Raw genomic sequence first — 20,677 nt, 5'->3', positions numbered from 1 at the left:
CAGAGTACAGGATTGAGGGGTGCGATACATGCAGAGTCCAGGATTGAGGGGTGTGCTATGTGCAGAGTGCAGGATTGAGGGATGCGCTATGTGCAGGACTGAGGGGTGCGCTATGTGCAGAGTGCAGGATTGAGGGGTGCACTACATGCAGAGTGCAGGATTGAGGGGTGCACTACATGCAGAGTGCAGGACTGAGGGGTGCGCTATGTGCAGAGTGCAAGATTGAGGGCTGCGCTATGTGCAGAGTGCAGGATTGAGGGGTTCGCTATCTGCAGAGTGCAGGATTGAGGGGTGCGCTATCTGCAGAGTGCAGGATTGAGGGGTGCGCTACATGCAGAGTGCAGGATTAAGGGGTGCGCTACATGCAGAGTGCAGGATTGAGGGGTGCGCTACATGCAGAGTGCAGGATTGAGGGGTGCACTACATGCAGAGTGCAGGACTGAGGGGTGCGCTACGTGCAGAGTGCAGCATTGAAGGGTTTGCTATGTGCAGAGTGCAGGATTGAGGGGTGCGCTATGTGCAGAGTGCAGGATTAAGGGGTTTGCTATGTGCAGAGTGCAGGATTGAGGGGTTTGCTATGTGCAGAGTTCAGGATTGAGGGGTGCGCTATGTGCAGAGTGCAGGATTGAGGGGTTTGCTATCTGCAGAGTGCAGGATTAAGGGGTGCGCTATCTGCAGAGTGCAGGATTGAGGGGTGCGCTACATGCAGAGTGCAGGATTGAGGGGTGCACTACATGCAGAGTGCAGGATTGAGGGGTGCGCTTTGTGCAGAGTTGAGGGTTGCGCTCTATGCAGGGTTGAGGGGTGCACTGTGTGCAGAGTGGGGTGCGCTATGTATGGAGTGCAGGGTTGAGGGGTGCGCTGCATGCAGGGTTGAGAGGTGCATTATGTGCAGAGTGCAGGATTGAGGGGTGTGCTGTGAGTAGAGTGTAGGGCTGAGGGGTTTGCTATGTGCAGAGTGCAGGATTGAGGGGTGCGATACATGCAGAGTCCAGGATTGAGGGGTGTGCTATGTGCAGATGCAGGATTGAGGGATGCGCTATATGCAGGACTGAGGGGTGCGCTATGTGCAGAGTGCAGGATTGAGGGGTGCGCTATCTGCAGAGTGCAGGATTGAGGGGTGCGCTACATGCAGAGTGCAGGATTAAGGGGTGCGCTACATGCAGAGTGCAGGATTGAGGGGTGCGCTACATGCAGAGTGCAGGATTGAGGGGTGCACTACATGCAGAGTGCAGGACTGAGGGGTGCGCTACGTGCAGAGTGCAGGATTGAAGGGTTTGCTATGTGCAGAGTGCAGGATTGAGGGGTGCGCTATGTGCAGAGTGCAGGATTAAGGGGTTTGCTATGTGCAGAGTGCAGGATTGAGGGGTTTGCTATGTGCAGAGTTCAGGATTGAGGGGTGCGCTATGTGCAGAGTGCAGGATTGAGGGGTTTGCTATCTGCAGAGTGCAGGATTAAGGGGTGCGCTATCTGCAGAGTGCAGGATTGAGGGGTGCGCTACATGCAGAGTGCAGGATTGAGGGGTGCACTACATGCAGAGTGCAGGATTGAGGGGTGCGCTTTGTGCAGAGTTGAGGGTTGCGCTCTATGCAGGGTTGAGGGGTGCACTGTGTGCAGAGTGGGGTGCGCTATGTATGGAGTGCAGGGTTGAGGGGTGCGCTGCATGCAGGGTGAGAGGTGCATTTTGTGCAGAGTGCAGGATTGAGGGGTGTGCTGTGAGTAGAGTGTAGGGCTGAGGGGTTTGCTATGTGCAGAGTGCAGGATTGAGGGGTGCGATACATGCAGAGACCAGGATTGAGGGGTGTGCTATGTGCAGATGCAGGATTGAGGGATGCGCTATATGCAGGACTGAGGGGTGCGCTATGTGCAGAGTGCAGGATTGAGGGGTGCGCTACATGCAGAGTGCAGGATTGAGGGGTGCACTACATGCAGAGTGCAGGACTGAGGGGTGCGCTATGTGCAGAGTGCAAGATTGAGAGGTTTGCTATGTGCAGAGTGCAGGACTGAGGGGTGCGCTATGTGCAGAGTGCAGGATTGAGGGCTGCGCTATGTGCAGAGTGCAGGATTGATGGGTTCGCTATCTGCAGAGTGCAGGATTGAGGGGTGCGCTATCTGCAGAGTTCAGGATTGAGGGGTGCGCTACATGCAGAGTGCAGGATTGAGGGGTGCGCTACATGCAGAGTGCAGGATTGAGGGGTGTGCTACATGCAGAGTGCAGGATTGAGGGGTGCGCTACATGCAGAGTGCAGGATTGAGGGGTGCACTACATGCAGAGTGCAGGACTGAGGGGTGCGCTACGTGCAGAGTGCAGGATTGAAGGGTTTGCTATGTGCAGAGTGCAGGATTGAGGGGTGCGCTATGTGCAGAGTGCAGGATTAGGGGTTTGCTATGTGCAGAGTGCAGGATTGAGGGGTTTGCTATGTGCAGAGTGCAGGATTGAGGGGTGCGCTATGTGCAGAGTGCAGGATTGAGGGCTGCGCTATGTGCAGAGTGCAGGATTGAGGGGTTTGCTATCTGCAGAGTGCAGGATTAAGGGGTGCGCTATCTGCAGAGTGCAGGATTGAGGGGTGCGCTACATGCAGAGTGCAGGATTGAGGGGTGCACTACATGCAGAGTGCAGGATTGAGGGGTGCGCTACATGCAGAGTGCAGGATTGAAGGGTGTACTATGTGCAGAAAGCATGGTTGAGGGTGTGTGCTGTACATCCAAGTCCAACCCTAAGCCCCCCAGAGAAAAAAGCACTCCTCCCCTCGGATTAAAGTTTAGAGCTCACCCAATCAAAAGTGTGGTGCTGCAGAAGAGGCGTGCATGTCCGTGCAGGCTGCCAGTCTCTGGAGGAGCCTTTGCATGTAGAGAGTCCCTCTGCTCTTACAGAGATCGATGTGTGGAGCAGGGAGGGGTCTGAACGGCCGCACGTAGAGGAGTTCTGTCACTTGTAAATACAGAAGCAGTGCTCCTCTCCCAGAGGACAGTAGCGAGCAGCCAGCGTGATCAGCGCTGAAGGTGGCGGAAATCAGGTGGGCCCCCCAACAAAACATTGTTTGGGCCCCCCAAACAATGACTGGGCCCAGGGCAGCTGCCCCGTTTGCCCCGCGGTAAAGAGAGCCCTGCTTGGTGTTCTGCTCTCAGTGGCTCAGTCCCTGTTAGCAGTATCAGCAATGGCATAATAGCCCTTTCACCAGTCCCTGGGATGCTTTGGTGACCTCTCTCTGTAGAAGAGGGGGGACCCTCGGTCTCTCCCTGAAAGCCTCTGGCGATCAGTGGTGGGAAACAGAGGGTAAGTGGCTGCTCTAGTCTCCCTGCCGGTGCTGTGATAAGGCTGGTGCTGCGCTTCCTCCCAGGTGTCCTCACTCCCAGTCTCAGGGTCGCATCTCCACTGGTATGGTCTTCTGCTGGCAGGCAAATATCCAGACAGAGGTGCTCTCTTTCTAACTCCCTCTGTGCCAAGAGGAAGAGCTTTCATGAACAGTTTTATAGAAATTATCTCTCCATTCCTCCTACTGCACAGTGTCTGTTGGGATCTGTAATGTAACCATTATAGTGTAACCAGTATAAGCTGCCATCTCAAACTACCACACGCAGGAGTCTCAGTGTTCTGCATAGAAGTCTATGGGCTTGCTTGGCTTTAGCTTTCCCCCTGCTGGCCAGAGGAGAATGGTGCATCATAACATCAGTATCTCAGTAGAGAGAGAAGAATAAAAGGCATATCTTCTCCATATTGCTGTAACCCAGCACATGGTTATATTTATGTGTTAGGATGAGGGGCAGGAATACTATATGTGTTAGGCAGCCCACACCTGATTTAGTTTTCTTTTGTTCAACCAGCGGGTAGGTGAAAAAAAAAACTGACCCGATTACCCCATCTACATATTCGAGGTGGAAGGAGGAATCCTCTCACTGAGCTATTGTATTCTGATGGCGGGGAGACAAAAGGGCGGTTGTACAGAAATTGATCAGTAGATCAACTTCTGTACAACCACAGTTCCCATACATGGATTGGAATGTGGCTGGTTCCTTCTGAACCAGCGGATTTTCGATCCATGTATGGGCTACTTTATGGTAACTAAGAGTTGAAATAGAGGTCAGGGACATTTTTACACAATGTTTAATTTCCACTTGCTTTCGTTGCTGAAATCCCCGTGCCGAGGGCTTACAGCACCAAAAACCAAATGCAGGGATTACTGTGAATAGTTTTGTGCATTATTAAATAAAGGCCAGGACATGATCTTTCAGGGTAATCCTTATATAATGGGGTTGATTTATTAAATTAGTAATTTTCTTTCAAATGTCAAATACCCAGTCAGACTTTTATTTTTAAATCCTCTAAGACTGAATAGACATTTAAAGTGAAAATGACTTCTTTGTTAAAGCACCCCCAATGTGTTAACATTCAAAGTCCCCTGTAATACACAATCATTTCCAATGTCAGCTAATAGATAAAGAGGCTTGCAAGGCTAGTGAGCAGTTGTATATAATCTCTCAGGGGAAAGTGTCCTTGGCATCAATTGCTTGCTGATAAGTAAGCAAATGTCCCAGAAGAGCCTTAACCTTGTCTAGATTTGTTTACATATCTCTATGGTTTCCTTGGAATTTTCACCTTTAGCTTATTAATATACTTGCTTGCTAGTCATATAGTATAGTCTCAGAAGTATTTATTTTTACTTGCTTTTAACACCAGTATGGGAGCCTTAGGACTTCTTTACATGGGCAATGGGATGCACAATATACTGCCTCCCCATAAAAACAAGGTTTTACATACAGGACATGTGAGGGCAGGGCTTGCTGCACCAAAGTGGGGACCCAGAGATAGCATTCGCTAGTGCCCCAGAGACGGGCTGAGGCTGTGACCACAAATGTGACATTTAAGACAGTTCTCCATCTTAAAAGCAATACTTCTCCACACCAACATTATTAGTTAACCCTTGTAATCCATGACATAGTTCATCAATTCTGGATGCTCTGTACACTATTCCGAACAGTGTTTTGTCAGAAACCATGAAATCAGACCAAGACAGAAGTACAGTTAAATCACACTTGTTTAATAATAAATGTAAAAAGAACAAATGTAGTCAAAACATAGCCAAAGTTCAGTAACTGGAACGGATAGTCAGCCAAGCCAGAAGTCAGGGATCAAAGTAGTGGAACAGCAAGCAGGATCCGGAGCCAGAAGGGATGTCAGCAAAGCCAGTCTTTAAACAGGAATGCAGGTGATGTTTCTTGGGATGTTGACCAAGGCGAAGGCAGAGCTCCTCTGGACTGGACGGCTTAAGTAGGCAGGACTGATGAGCAGGATATCAACAACAGCTGAGTAACTGTGGAGAAAGATGGGAGCTGGCAATTAGCCGACAGCTGAGCGGCCAGCTCAGAAAAGGAAGGGCTGAGCCCAGCCCTGAAAATGTTACACCTCTCTTATGAGTTCAGCATTTTGGAGGCAGTACCAATGAACCTGTACTGTACTCCACCAGCTCAGTTATCTGTCACCCCACTACCAGTGACAATGATCTGTATGTTACACTTGAATACTGGGAAGCTGAACTCTTGTACATATCCCAAGCTTATTAATACTGGAGGCCTCACTTTATCTTTCCATGACTTCCAGGCTGGGTCCATAGGACGCCCCGTGTCATGAGCCAGACCATGTATTGGGGTTCCGATAGCTAGGGAAGGAGTTCAAGCTCACAAGTTCCTTCACTACCAGGGCATTCCGTCACCTATGCCAAGTCACCGCTTTCTGACCGGCTGGCTACTTGTGCACTCGACACTACTGTAGCCAATAGCAACAGCAATATAGCCTCTTCTGACTAGTTTCACTGCACCCTGGACATTTGTATTGCCTCTTCTACATCTCGTTTTGTCCCCTATTAAGCCCAGTTCTTGTGATTCGCCATGCATGCACCCTTTTGAATAGTTTTAGAACTGGCAGAATATCCAAAGCGAATAACTTTACTAGAAGGTTTCTCAAAAATAGATCACAGCAGATAGATTATCTTCCATTCAGATATCTTCATGTATTCCTTTCTCTCTTAATGCAAGATAGCATTAGGCTGCCCCCTAGGCATCATATCTTATAGCTTAAAGTCCTTTAGAGCAAGAGTCTGTAGAAATTGTGTTTGTCTTCTGTTTCCCGACTGGGCACCTGCCAGGGGAAAGGAGGTGTTGTCTCACATAACACAGCAATTCCCTCTTGCTACTCCCATGCATGGAACGCAAATACCATGTAACATAAAAAGTTGCAACGACCACCATTTTATTCCCTAGGTTGTCTGCTAAAACAATATATTATAATATTTGGGGGTTCTGAGTAATTTTCAAGCAAAAAAAAATAGGATTATTACATGTAGGAAAGAAGTGGGTGGCAAGGGATTAATTGCCATAAGTAATATACAAATAATTATTATATATTGTTTTTAAGGTAATTTACTATATTTTCAAAAATTTAAATTGTACTCAAGCAGGTGGCTTAATTGACAAATTACTGAAGTTTGAAGTTATAACTTCAAACCGGTAATTTCACAGTAAATACAGTAGATAAATAATAAATTATTATGTTATAACATATAGCATAATAATATGTGATTTAGCTTGATTATAACAGTACTTTTTCAACAGCAGCAGATTCTCATTCTCCCTTCTAACTGTGTGAGAAAAACATGGGATTGTGGGTAAATCTTATACCCATAAACCCATGTATTTCCTTGTAGTTAAGAGGGCTGGGCTGGGCTTTGTCTTTTAGACATGCCCCTTCTATGACACTGCAGTGAGAGGCGTGCCTCCTTTGCAGCATTTTTATTGGACAGCTGGGGCTAATGGTAATTTACCACTGGTCCAAGACTCCAAGTTGTCCATTGAGCGCAGTGCCTCTGACAAGAAGTGAGGAGAGGCACTGTGAGCTCATCCTCTCAGTCTGCTGGAAACAGAGTGTGCCAGCTTGTATTTAAAATGGCTGCTCTGTATGTAGCCTCTAACAGGCTGTGCAAGGAGCCACATATCCCCGGAACCATAAGTCATAGTAGCCCCATATTTGCTAATTTTTGTTTAAATGTTCATGGCAGGTGAGGCTCTGCCTCACCTGCCTCCCCTGACTGCACATCCCTGGGCCACTGGGGACAGTGCCATGAAGGACAACACTTTAAACCCTACCTAACCCAAGGCCACTACCTTACCAGCACAGTTAATCACTGCGATGTGCAACGAGGACCAGAAGAGTATCCAGGATATTTTTACTAAGAGCCTTTTCACACTGATCAGTTCTTCTTCCGTTTTTGCCTTATAAAACATACACATAACAAAGAAAATCCTATGAAACTTTTTCACAATAGTCAGTTGCTTTTTTAAAAGTCTTGCATGCTACATTTTTGCAAATGAGTGGAAACATATCAGAAAGGCAGCAAAAACACATATGCGTTTTGATTGCGTTTTTGCCACTGAGCAGTGTGTAAGCAGACTTAGTTCAACTTTTCCTTTTTCATAAAAGGTGAACTCACTTATTAAGTGGCTTAATCAATTACATGAACTTTAGCCATTCAAAGTAAAAAAAAAAACCTTTCTGAAAACTCCCACTATACTAATTGGAATGTGTTTATACTTATTATAGAAAGGGGACTCTTTCCATTCACTTAAAATCATGGGTGACATAGCTGAAATCATTGCTGAAAGATCTGACCTAACAAAGGGCTTGTTTTGCTACACTATATGTAAGGTAGGCAAACGTTGATGACAATGGCAAAATAAGGTGGTAGAGATATGTCTCTGACCTGTTGGTAATATTCAGTTCCATTTGGAAACTTTTATAGTTTATATAAAGAGGCTTCATCTTGGATCTCTCACAATCCCCTGGCCAGTAGGGATGAGCTTCGTGTTCGAGTCGAACCCATGTTCGACTCGAACATCGGCTGTTCGATCGTTCGCCGAATTGCGAACGTTATGGGCCGTTCGCGCTAAATTCGTGTGGCGCGTCACGGCCCATAATTCACTGCGGCATCGCAGTGCATTGCTGGCTGATGATTGGCCAAGCATGCACTATGACCCGCATGCTTGGCCAATCACAGCGCTGTCAGTAGAGAGAGCTGTAATTGGCCAAAGCCAGGGTGGCTTTGGCCAATTACGGCTCAGGGCATTTAGTACACACCCCACACTATATAAGGCCGCCTGCACGGCGGCCCTGTGTAGTGTGTGTTCCGGTGTGCTGAGAGATAGAGAGAGAGAGAGACAGTGTCATTTGATTTGAGTTAGATAGATTAGGCAGAACAGTCAGTCAGTTAGCTGCACTTACAGTGTATTGTGTATATATATGCATCCCAGGTGTTGCATATATATATATACACTGTATTCAGTTTAGCTAGATCCGTTCCTGTTATCTTCTATCTAGACTATTTACATTTAATGCAGTGCGTCCTGCTCACAGTGTTCAGCTAGATCCGTTCCTGTTATCTTCTAGACTATTTACATTTAGTGCAGTGCGTCCTGCTCACAGTGTTCAGCTAGATCCGTTCCTGCTATTTACATTTAGTGCAGTGCGTCCTGCTCACAGTGTTCAGCTAGATCCGTTCCTGTTAAATTCCTACTGACCGGCAGGCTTGTCTGGTTACAGTATATAAAGCTACCTGAAGAAAATTACAGGTGTTCTATTTGATCCTATTAGTACCACGGTCAGGCAGCTAGACTATTTACATTTAGTACAGTGTGTCCTGCTCACAGTGTTCAGCTAGATCCGTTCCTGTTATCTTCCTACTGACAGGCAGGCTTGTCTGGTTACAGTATATAAAGCTACCTGAAGAAAATTACAGGTGTTCTATTTGATCCTATTAGTACCACGGTCAGGCAGCTAGACTATTTACATTTAGTACAGTGCGTCCTGCTCACAGTGTACAGCTAGATCCGTTCCTGTTATCTTCCTACTGACAGGCAGGCTTGTCTGGTTACAGTATATAAAGCTACCTGAAGAAAATTACAGGTGTTCTATTTGATCCTATTAGTACCACGGTCAGGCAGCTAGACTATTTACATTTAGTACAGTGCGTCCTGCTCACAGTGTTCAGCTAGATCCGTTCCTGTTATCTTCCTACTGACAGGCAGGCTTGTCTGGTTACAGTATATAAAGCTACTTGAAGAAAATTACAGGTGTTCTATCCCAGCTTAGTGCAGCTACAGGCCATTAGTATGTCTGGAAGGCCAAGAAGGAGAGGCAGACAGTCACAAGCCAATAAGAGAGGGCAAGCAGGCTCTGTGTCTAGTGCTGGTCGTGGAGACGGTGCATCCTCATCAGCACGTGGCCATGGGACACGCTTGGCCTTTTTTTCGGCAGCTGGCCATGTTGAGCCGCAACATGCGGAAGACTTGGTCGAGTGGATGACCAAGCCGTCCTCATCCTCCTCATCCTCTCTCACCCATGCCCAGGGTGCTTTGTCTGGCAAAGCAGCGGCCTCTTCCCTCAGCTCAATGTCATCAGTGACTCCTTCCCTAGCTCCACCATGTCCTCATGAGGATTCCCTCGAACTGTTTGACCACAGTGTTGGGTACATGCTCCAGGAGGATGCCCAGCGTTTGGAAGGCTCTGATGACGATACTGAGCTCGATGAAGGCAGTAACATGAGCGCGGACAGAGGGGGTGCCCAAGAAGGACAGCAATCTGGCAGTCATGCTCCCCCTGCTGCAGCATACTGCCAGGTTTGCTCCAGTGATGAGGAGGGAGGGGATGATGAGGTCACTGACTCAACGTGGGTGCCTGATAGGAGAGAGGAGGAGGAGGAGGAGGAGGAGGAGGAGGAGGAGGAGGCGGCAGCACATCACCAACGAGGCAGGATGCCCTCCAGGGGCCAGCCTAAGGGCAGCACATTGACTGCATCACACCCCAAAGCTCCACATGTGCAGGGCGCTGCAGTCTCTGCGCGTTATTCAAAAAGTTCTTTGGTGTGGGCCTTTTTTGAGACGAGTGCATCAGATCGCACCGCTGCTATTTGCAACATATGTCTCAAGCGTATCTCGCGTGGCCAAAATATCTCCCGCTTGGGTACCACATGCTTGACCAGACATATGTTGACCTGCCATGCAGTTCGTTGGCAAGCGTATCTAAAAGACCCACACCAAAGAACAAAGAGGATCTCTCCTTGCTCCTCATCAGCTGAGATTTCCAACCCCACTAGACCTTCAGTCCTCTCTGAGACCTGCAGTGAGAGGAATGAAGGTGTAGAATTAGGTGTGTCACAGCCAAGTACTTGTGGGCAATCTGCTTTTGGTACACCGACGTCAGATTGTACCAGGCAAATTTCCCTGCCCCAGCTGCTGCACCGCCGAAAGAAGTTTGCTCCCAGCCATCCACATGCCCAGCGGTTGAATGCTAGCTTGGCAAAATTGCTAGCACTTCAACTGCTGCCTTTTCAGTTGGTAGACTCTGCCCCCTTCCGTGAGTTTGTGGAATGTGCGGTTCCTCAGTGGCAGGTACCCAAACGCCACTTTTTCTCACGGAAGGCGATTCCGGCTCTCTACCGGCATGTGGAAGGCAATGTCCATGCCTCGCTGGACAGGGCGGTCAGCGGTAAGGTGCATATTACCGCTGACTCATGGTCCAGCAGGCATGGACAGGGACGTTACCTAAGTTTCACGGCGCATTGGGTGACTCTGCTGGCAGCTGGGAAGGATGCAGGACAAGGTGCAGTAGTGTTGGAGGTTGTTCCGCCACCACGCCTCCAAAATGCTGATTGTGACACACCTCTCTCCTCCACCCCCTCCTCTTCTTCTTCCTCCATGGCCTCTTCCTCGGAACCAGCGGTGCTCCGTAGGCGTTCAAGGGGCTACGCAAGTACGCAGGCCAAAAGATGCCATGCGGTGCTTGAGCTGGTGTGCTTGGGGGACAGGAGCCACACTGGGGCAGAGGTTCTGTCAGCTCTGCAGGGGCAGGTTCAGAGGTGGTTGACGCCACGCCAACTTAAGGCAGGAATGGTGGTTTGCGACAATGGCACCAACCTCCTCTCTGCCCTCCGACAGGGACAAATGACCCATGTGCCCTGTTTGGCTCACGTCCTTAACTTGGTGGTGCAGCGGTTCTTGGGCAGGTACCCGGGCTTACAGGATGTCCTGAGGCAGGCCAGGAAAGTCTGTGTGCATTTCCGCCGGTCATATAATGCCAGTGCTCGGCTGACGGACCTCCAAAAGGAGTTTAACCTGCCCAAGAACCGCCTAATCTGTGACATGCCCACCAGGTGGAACTCAACGTTGGCCATGCTGCAGCAGCTGCACACGCAGCAGAGGGCCATCAATGAGTACCTGTGCGACTATGGCACCAGGACAGGGTCAGGGGAGCTTGGTTTTTTTTCCCCACGCCAGTGGGCCATGATCAGGGATGCATGCACTGTCCTGTCACCATTCGAGGAGGCCACGAGGATGGTGAGCAGTGACAGTGCATGCATCAGTGACACTGTCCCCCTTGTCCACCTGTTGGAGCACACGCTGCGTGGAATAATGGACAGGGCACTTGAGGCAGAACAGAGGCAGGAAGAGGAGGACTTCCTTAGCTCTCAAGGCCCCCTTTATCCAGACAGTGTTCCTGCGTGCCCGCCGATCACACAGGAAGAGGACGAGGAGGAAGAGGAGGAGGAGGAAGATTGTGTCAGTATGGAGGTGGAGCCTGGCACTCAGCATCAGCAGCAGTCTTTAAGGGATCAGTCCCAAGAAACACATGGACTTGTACGTGGCTGGGAGGAGGTGGCTGCGGACCATGTCGTTCTTAGTGACCCAGAGGACTCCGGACCGAATGCCTCAGCAAACCTACGCTGCATGGCCTCCCTGATCCTGCAAAGCCTGCGTAAGGATCCTCGTATTCGTGGTATCAAGGAGAAGGACCAATACTGGCTGGCAACCCTCCTTGATCCACGTTACAAGGGTAAGGTTGCGGACCTTATCTTGCCATCGCAGAGGGAGCAGAGGATGAAACATCTTCGGGAGGCCTTGCAGAAAGGTCTGTGCAACGCGTTCCCAGAGACTGGGAGGTTACAAACTCCTGTTTCTGGACAACGTGTTGCTGAGGCTTCGGTCAGTCAAAGAAGGAGCGGTGGAGAAGGTGGCCGTCTGACCGATGCGTTCAGACAATTTTTTGGTCCGCAGCCCCAAGGTATGATCGGTTCCAGCAACCATCGCCAGCGTCTGTTTTACATGGTGCAGGAATACCTAGGGGCAAGATCAGACTTGGACACCTTTCCCACCGAAAATCCTCTGGGTTACTGGGTCTTGAGGATGGATCACTGGCCAGAGCTTGCACAGTATGCAATTGAGCTACTGGCCTGTCCTGCATCCAGCGTTCTTTCGGAACGCACATTCAGTGCTGCTGGAGGCGTGGTAACCGATCACAGGGTGCGTCTGTCCACCGACTCGGTCGATCGGCTGACCTTCATAAAAATGAATGAGTCTTGGATCACCACCAGCTACCAAGCACCTGATGCTGATGTAACCGAATAATTTTTTTTGAAATCTCAGATCCCTTCAAAGACTGCCTATGCTGATGCTGAGTGACTATCCCTGAGTAATTATCCTCTTCCTCCTCAATCATCACGCTGATAGCTTGTAAGAACATTTTTGGTTCTGGGCGCCACCACCAGTGCCTAAGGCCCAATTTTTCAGCCCCTGTCTAACAGGGGCGTGTAATTACAATTTTTGATGCAATACTTTGCAGCAGGGCTCGTTCCTGCGTTCCAACTAGAGTGTCTGTGAGGGGTTGCAGTGTTGTGGCACCAGCACCAGTGCCTAAGGCCCAATTTTTCTGCCCCTGTCTAACAGGGGCGTGTAATTACAATTTTTGAAGCAATAATTTGCAGCAGGGCTCGTTCCTGCGTTCCAACTAGAGTGTCTGTGAGGGGTTGCAGTGTTGTGGCACCAGCACCAGTGCCTAAGGCCTAATTTTTCAGCTGCTGTTCAACAGGGGCATGTAATTACAATTCTTGATCTAATATTTCACAGCAGGGCCCTGTGAGGGCTTACAGTGTTGTGGCCACAGCAACACCTAAGGCCCAAATTTCTGCTGAGTATATAGGGCAGGACCCTACTTTCAAACATCTAACTTACAAACGACTCCTACTTGCAAACGGAAGGAGACAACAGGAAGTGAGATGAAATCTACCCCTAGGAAGGGAAATTCTCTCCTGTAAGAGTTAATATGGGAAAACAAGTTCTCCTTTCCACTGATGCTTTCCAATCCTTGTTCCACAAAAAAACCCAAATTTTCAAAAAACATTTTTCATTGGGACAAAAAAGTGAGGTGAAATCTTCTGAAGAGGAGGAAAGACAGCAAAACAAATGTCACAGGGGTGATAACCCTTCCCTATGTTTTCCAAAAAGCTTAGAAAAGATTTTTTGGCTGGAGCTAAACACGTTAAAAATGTTCAAAATTACAAACAGATTCTACTTAACAACAAACCTACAGTCCCTGTCTTGTTTGCACCGCCTGTATACTGCTGTTCAGAGTATATAGGGCCTGGTGGCCCCACACCTTTCCTTATTTTAATTTGGGTGCGGGGTTCCCCTTAATATCCATACAAGACCCAAAGGGACTGGTAATGGACTGGGGGGTACCCATGCCGTTTGTCTCACTGATTTTCATCCATATTGCCATGACCCGACATGACATTAAACCCGCAAGCAGTTTTAAATGAGATTTTTTCCTTTAAAAATGACATTTGGTGCAGGGACTGTTCTAAACATGGGAAACACGCGTCACTTTACAGGCATACTATAGACACCCCCCAGGTACGATATTTAAAGGAATATTTCACTTTTTTTTTTTTTACTTTAAGCATCATTAAAATCACTGCTCCCGAAAAAACGGCCGTTTTTAAAAGTTTTTTTTGCATTGATACATGTCCCCTGGGGTAGGACCCGGGTCCCCAAACCCTTTTTAGGACAATACCATGCAAATTAGCCTTTAAAATGAGCACTTTTGATTTCGAACGTTCGAGTCCCATAGACGTCAATGGGGTTCTAACGTTCGTGCGAACTTTCGGTCCGTTCGCGGGTTCTGGTGCGAACCGAACCGGGGGGTGTTCGGCTCATCCCTACTGGCCAGACACTGGGTAATCCACATGAATGGATATACAATGATTTATTTATTCTTGGCTGGTTTAGATGAATTGCTGATAATTATATCTAGTACTAGAAGAGCTGCTGAATTTTTTTTTTTATTTCTCTGCATACCTGAAAATGATAAAGCTTGCTCACCCAGCACTTACCAACACCCCAGCAGTATTTGAAATAATTTATTAGGCTAAGCATAACCTAAAAAGAAGACATTATTAGAAAGGGTACCTATACAAACCATCAATAAGACAATAACGTTACTCTGAGAGATGTGGTCAAACACTTGCAGTATTCTGACTAACAGAGATTGGCAGAACTGAACTGCATTTACCTAGCAACAGTATATAAGGACAGTAATAGTTTTACCCCACTAGCCAGTGAAAACATTGGCTGGCAAAGTTGGGGCCCTTGAAGAAACTACAATAGTTCCCAGTAGACAACTGATTACATTAGTCTTTTACTAGACCCATGGCAGCCTCTTCTGGGTCTCCGGACACGTGTTCTTATACATTAAAAGTTACGTTCAAGTCAGACAGAAAAAGAAGTTGATATGATGTCTCTCTTTCAGTCCTGCTGAGACAATCCCTCTTTTCCTGCCTTACAAGTGGTGGGTGTCATATAATCCCAATTCCCTTCCATGTGTCTTTTTTGCATTGTATTACAGGGATGGATACCCCCCCCCCCTCTAATCTTCTCTGGGTATAGGAACCTAGCTGCATTCAAGTGGTGGGAGTGCTTTCTAGTAAAGTCAGCTCTTACCAGGCATCCAAATCATACACTCCCAGGGAGTCCTCAGTCTGTTTGCTTCTCACCCAATTTTGATCAGCTATGGCAGGGATCCGATCATTTGGCAGCAGCAGCAGAAGCAGCTCAGTCTCATTCCCACACAACCGCTTGCCTGAAGTCCATCTTTTCCTCTTTCCTCACCAGCCAGCAGACACGCTTCTCCTTGCTTGCTGCATCAGCCAATTACCATCCTCCAGTATATCTAGACTCAGCCAAGATGGTTGCTCCTGCACTGGAGACACTCCATAGACGAGCGTTGCAATGTGGTCTCCTTAAAGATAGCCGCTGCACTTCTGCATTCGTGGATAATTAGTTTAACCCTGTTCACACTGCAGAAGTATAATATAGCAACAAAGAAAGAATTTCCACAGAAGTTATCAACTTCTGTCCAGGTCACATATATACAAGTACAGGCTTTAAAGTGCACATATTGGAAATATTGTTGTATTATAGCACCATGCTAATTAATATCTGTATAATTATATACTCCTGAAGACATGGACCTTGGTTCACAAAATACATTGAGAAGTGATCCTCTCTCCATTGAGGAAAGCTTTAAATATCATAAATGAAACATGTAACTTTAAAATATTAGATATATGTATGATGTATATGGGGATGGACAGATATAGAGGATATGCTGATCGAAATCCTAAATCAGTTTTATTCTACAGTAAAATGATATAACTTTTAACAATATACAATGTTCAGCTTTTGTGTACCTTAAAACTCCTAATTTTATTGTAATTCTTTTTGGAAAGTCTATATACATGTTGGTACACACTGAGGCTCTTTAAGATTTAAATTGATCCTGTGCTACTGTCTGGGCCCATTATTGACCAGTATTTTGCCATCCCTCATTGTGACGTCACCACACCACTGCTGGAGTCTTTCAGGGCCATATGAAGTTTCTACCAATGGACAGCAAAAAGGAAGCACTTACATCACGGAAAAATAAGAAAAATAAATCAAGAAAAAATTAATCAAAAAGTGCTGCAACTCATAAAGTGTGAACAACACTTACAACAATGATGAATATAGAATATAGGGGGTGCTAGTAATGATAAATTAGTGTGTGCACTATTAGTGTATTGAAAATATTTCTCATAGAATTAATATGAAGTAAAAATAAATATAGAATAAAAAATGGGTATAATAATGGCTAATGTGCAAGTAAACTTATTTATTAGTACACACTCTAATTTATCACTACTAGTGCCCCCTATATTCCAGATTCATCATGAATGATACACAGTGATGCATATTAATCGTTACCTATAAGGGTGAGTACACTTGCATTCACTTTTGATAGAAATTGTTGCTTAAACCATTCAATGCTGCTATATAAAATATTGATTTATTAGTACACTTTCTAAACTTCTATGAATTATTAACAAAACCTCACTTGAAAATGAGATTATTCACTGTATTTTCATGAGTACATTTACTAATCTATTTTGTGTTTATTGCTTTGCATAATGTCATATACAGTAAATCTGTCAGATTTTGTTGTTCTTTTCCATTTTGGGAAGAACATATTTCTTAGTTGTTTACATCCTAAAAATCTTTTTTATTTATTCTTCATATGACTGTGTCTTCTTACGATAGATTCAAAATAAATTTACCGTGATGATAAAATATAACAACCAGCATTACAGTAACTGTCAATGGTATTAATTTTAAACTCTTAAACTGGAGTATTGATTTCTTTGGGTTGTTTTAAAACGATATTTATTGAGTGCAATGCAGTGTACTTATGCATTTTCATGTACACTTTTAAGTGAGTGCCAGGACCTTTTTTACATTGTAATCTGAGGCACATGTAGGCTCCTATGGTGACAGTAGATCAAAAGTGGCATCTGGCCACTCTGGCTAATGCCAGCAGGATTGTCGTAGCTAGGAGTATAGTTTAGCTTCTTTGGGTTTTTTAAACTGTTCATCCCTAATTAGCTCTAAATGACATAAATATCCAAAGTTTTAACACATTCTTCATTCAGAATCAGTGAAGAGTCATCAGTAGTGCTTTTCATAAATGTTATTATTTTGCATGGCATAGCAAAGCCTGTTTACATGTGCAAATATAGGCTTAGGTATTTCATTTGTCAAATTTGCTTTTTATAAGTCTATTGATGAACATCACCATTGAAGATTTAAAGGCGTTGTAGGCAGAGGTTTTTTATCTTAAGGCATTCTAAAGCCTTCTGTGTGCAGCAGCCTCCCCAGCACTCCCTAATATTTACCTGAGCCCCATCTGTCCAACGATGTCCACGAATCCCTCAGCCTTCTGGGACTCTTCCTCCTGATTGGCTGAGACATAGCAGCAGCACCATTGACTCCCGTGGCTGTCAAAGTCAGTTAGCCAATCAGGGGAGAGAGGGGGTGGGGTCGAATGGAAGTTCCATGTCTGAATGGACACACGGAGCTGCAGCCCGACTCGGGAGCCCCCACTGCAAGCTGTTAGCTGTGAGGGCACTTGGCAGGAGGGAGGGGCCAGGAGCAGCAAAGGGGGGCCCAAGAAGAGGAGGATCTTGCCTGCTTTGTGCAAAACCAACTGCACAGAGCAGGTAAGTATAACATGTTTGGTATTAAAAAACAAAAACAAAACAAAAAAACAAGACTTTACAATTACTTTAAAGAATATCTAAAATCAATAGCAAAAATGGTAATATATTGCAGTTTAATATTCTTTGAATGTGGTGGCTACATTACTTTTATTTTTTAGGCTTTGTTTCTTTAGTGATTGTAAAGTCTTGTTTTTTTTCTCTATAAAAATAACAAACAAAATGTTATACTTATGTGCTCTGTTGCAGTGGATTTTCACAAATCAGCCCAGATCCTCCTCTTCTCGGGTCCTTCTTCTGTGCTCCTGGCCCCTCCCTACTGTTGAGTGCCCCAACAGCAAGCCAGACATGGAGCTGCGGTTCAGCTCCGTCCCTCTCTCTCCTGATTGGCTAGCTGACTTTGATTGACAGCAGCGGGAGCCAATGGCGGCGCTGCTATGTCTTAGCCAATCAGGAGAGAGAGGAGCTGAGACGACTGAGAAACTCGTGGACATCGCTGGACAGAGATGGGGCTCAGGTAGGTATTAGGTGGGCTTAGGGGGGCTGCTGCACACAGAAGGCTTTTTATCCTAAGGCATAGAATACATTAAGATGAAAAACCTTCTGCCTTTACAACCACTTTACTCTTCATTTGGGCATCCTGCCAGTTAAGTCTGGTATTTTTTAAATTTCTTTAAAAGTACAAGCTATTCAACAAAAATGGCAGTTAGAGACAAATCATATTAACACTCACAGGGGTGCTTAAAATGGTCAACTTTGAATCATTTATGTAAAACCTTTATCCCAAAAGGAAAAACATGCTGCTTAAAAAGTGTTAGCTGGAGTTTGGCTTTAATGTGCTAGTTAAGTCCAACTCAATTTGATAGTGCATTTACAGTTGTGCTCATAAGTTTACATACCCTGGCAGAATTTATGATTTCTTGGCCATTCTTCAGAGACTATGAATGATAACACAACAACTTTTCTTTCACTCATGGTTGGTGTTTAAATAAATGGTGTTTACTCTTTTTAAATCATAATGGCAACAGAAACTACCCAAATAACCCTGATCAAAAGTTTACATACCCTGGTGATTTTGGCCTAAAAACATGCACACAAGTTGACACAAAGGGTTTTGAAAGGCTAATAAAGGTAACCATCCTCATTTATGATCTGTTTGCTTGTAATTAGTGTGTGTGTGTATAAAAGGTCAATGTGTTTCCGGACTCCTGACAGACCCTTGCATCTTTCATTCAGTGCTGCACTAAAGTTTATGGATTCTGAGTCACAGAGAAAGCAACAGCATTGTCAAAGGTAGTTGAACTGTATAAACCAGGAAAGGGATATAAAAAGATATCCAAGGAATTGAGAATGCCAATCAGCAGTGTTCAAACTCTAATCAAGAAGTGGAAAATGAGGGGTTCTGTTGAAACCACACCATGGTCAGGTAGACCAACTAAAATTTCAGCCACAACTGCCAGGAAAATTGTGTGGGATGTAAAGAAAAACCCACAAATAACTTCAGGTGACATGCAGGACTCTCTAAAAACATGTGGGGTGGCTGTTTCAAGTTGCACAATAAGGAGGCAATTGAAGAAAGATGGGCTGAATGGTCGAGTCGCCAGAAGAAAGCAATTACTACGCAAATGCCACAAAGTATCCTGCTTACAATACGCCAAACAGCACAGAGACAAGCCTCAAACCTTTGGAGTGATGAGACCAAAATGTATCTTTTTGGCCACAACCATAAATGCTACATTTGGAGAGGAGCCATCAAGGCCTATGATGAAAGGTACGGAGGTGGATCGCTGATGTTTTGGGGATGTGTGAGCTACAAAGGCACAGGAAATTTGGTCAAAATTGTTGGCAAGATGAACGCAGTATGTTATCAAAAAATACTGGAGGAACATTTGCATTCATCGGCCAGGAAGCTGCGCATGGGACGTACTTGGACATTCCAACATGACAGTGATCCAAAACAAAAGGCCAAGTCGACCTGTCATTGGCTACAGCATGATAAAGTGAAGGTTCTGGAGTGGCCATCTCAGTCACCTGATCTCAATATCATTGAGCCACTCTGGGGAGATCTCAAACCATGCAGTTCATGCAAGACAGCCCAAGAATTTACAGGAACTGGAGGCTTTGTGCCAAGAGGAATGGGCAGTTTTACAATCTGAGAAAATAAAGAGCCTCATCCACAAATACCACAAAAGACGTCAAGCTGTCATTGATGTTAAAGGGGGAAATACTCAGCATTAAGAACTGGGGTATGTAAACGTTTGATCAGGGTCATTTGGGTAGTTTCTGTTTTCATTATGATTTAAAAAGAGTAAACACAGTTGATTGATAATGAATGGCTTCAGCCAAACACTAACCCTGAGTGAAAGAAAAGTTTTTGCGTTATCATTCATATTCTCTGAAAAATGGCCAAGAAATCATAAATTCTGCCAGGGTATGTAAACTTATGAGCACAACTGTAATACTACCCTCTCCTCAGGTCAACAATGCTGCTGTCCAAGGGTGGCACCTTCATAGAGTGGAGCCACTCTAAAAAAGGAAGCGTGATACTGGTCAGATCACCAAGTGAAAATAAAGGATAGGAAATCAAATGTAGCCACAGCATTTAAGGACTGAGAAGCTGCAATATATTAACTTTTGTTTTGGGGTTTGGATTCATTTGAACCTTTTTTCTGAATATGCTGTGTGATATGTGTATAAAACAATAATGCTATATGTTGAGTGAATGAGGGAGTGTGCAATGTAAGTGAAAGTGTGCTATATAGTGTGTGAATTGGGGTGCACAGTAAGTGAATAAAAGAGTATGGTGCATGGTGGGGAAGTGCAGATAAGGGGTATGCAGTGTATCATGTGAATGAGAGAGTGTGCAGGATTCCCCCACTGACAGCTGAAATGTGAAAAAAAAAAAAGCCAACAATTATCAGTTGTTAAGGAGCGGGGGGCCACTGTGTCCTTAACAACCAATAACTCATTCAGCTGTCAGTGGGTTCCCCTGTTCACAGCTGAAGTGCTAAAGATGTCTGGCAATTGGAGCTGTCAAAAGAAGAAAAGCAGCCAGGCAATGTTTATCCACAACATTGCTCAGCTGCTGAAACAATACAATAAAAAGAAACATTGTTTCTTTTTGTATCTTTCTGTTTCTTCACCTACCGATCAAAGGGATGAACTTTGATCTGGAGATGAAGTCAGTTTAAAGCAACCTGTCAAGCAAAAAAAAAAAAAAAATTGGGGGTGTTTTTTATTAAATGTTCCCCTGTTTAACCCCTTTTTTA

The sequence above is a fragment of the Aquarana catesbeiana genome, linkage group LG05 (genome assembly GCF_042186555.1).
Source record: "Aquarana catesbeiana isolate 2022-GZ linkage group LG05, ASM4218655v1, whole genome shotgun sequence".
NCBI classification, from domain to species: domain Eukaryota; kingdom Metazoa; phylum Chordata; class Amphibia; order Anura; family Ranidae; genus Aquarana; species Aquarana catesbeiana.
This window is presented reverse-complemented; position numbering follows the sequence as displayed.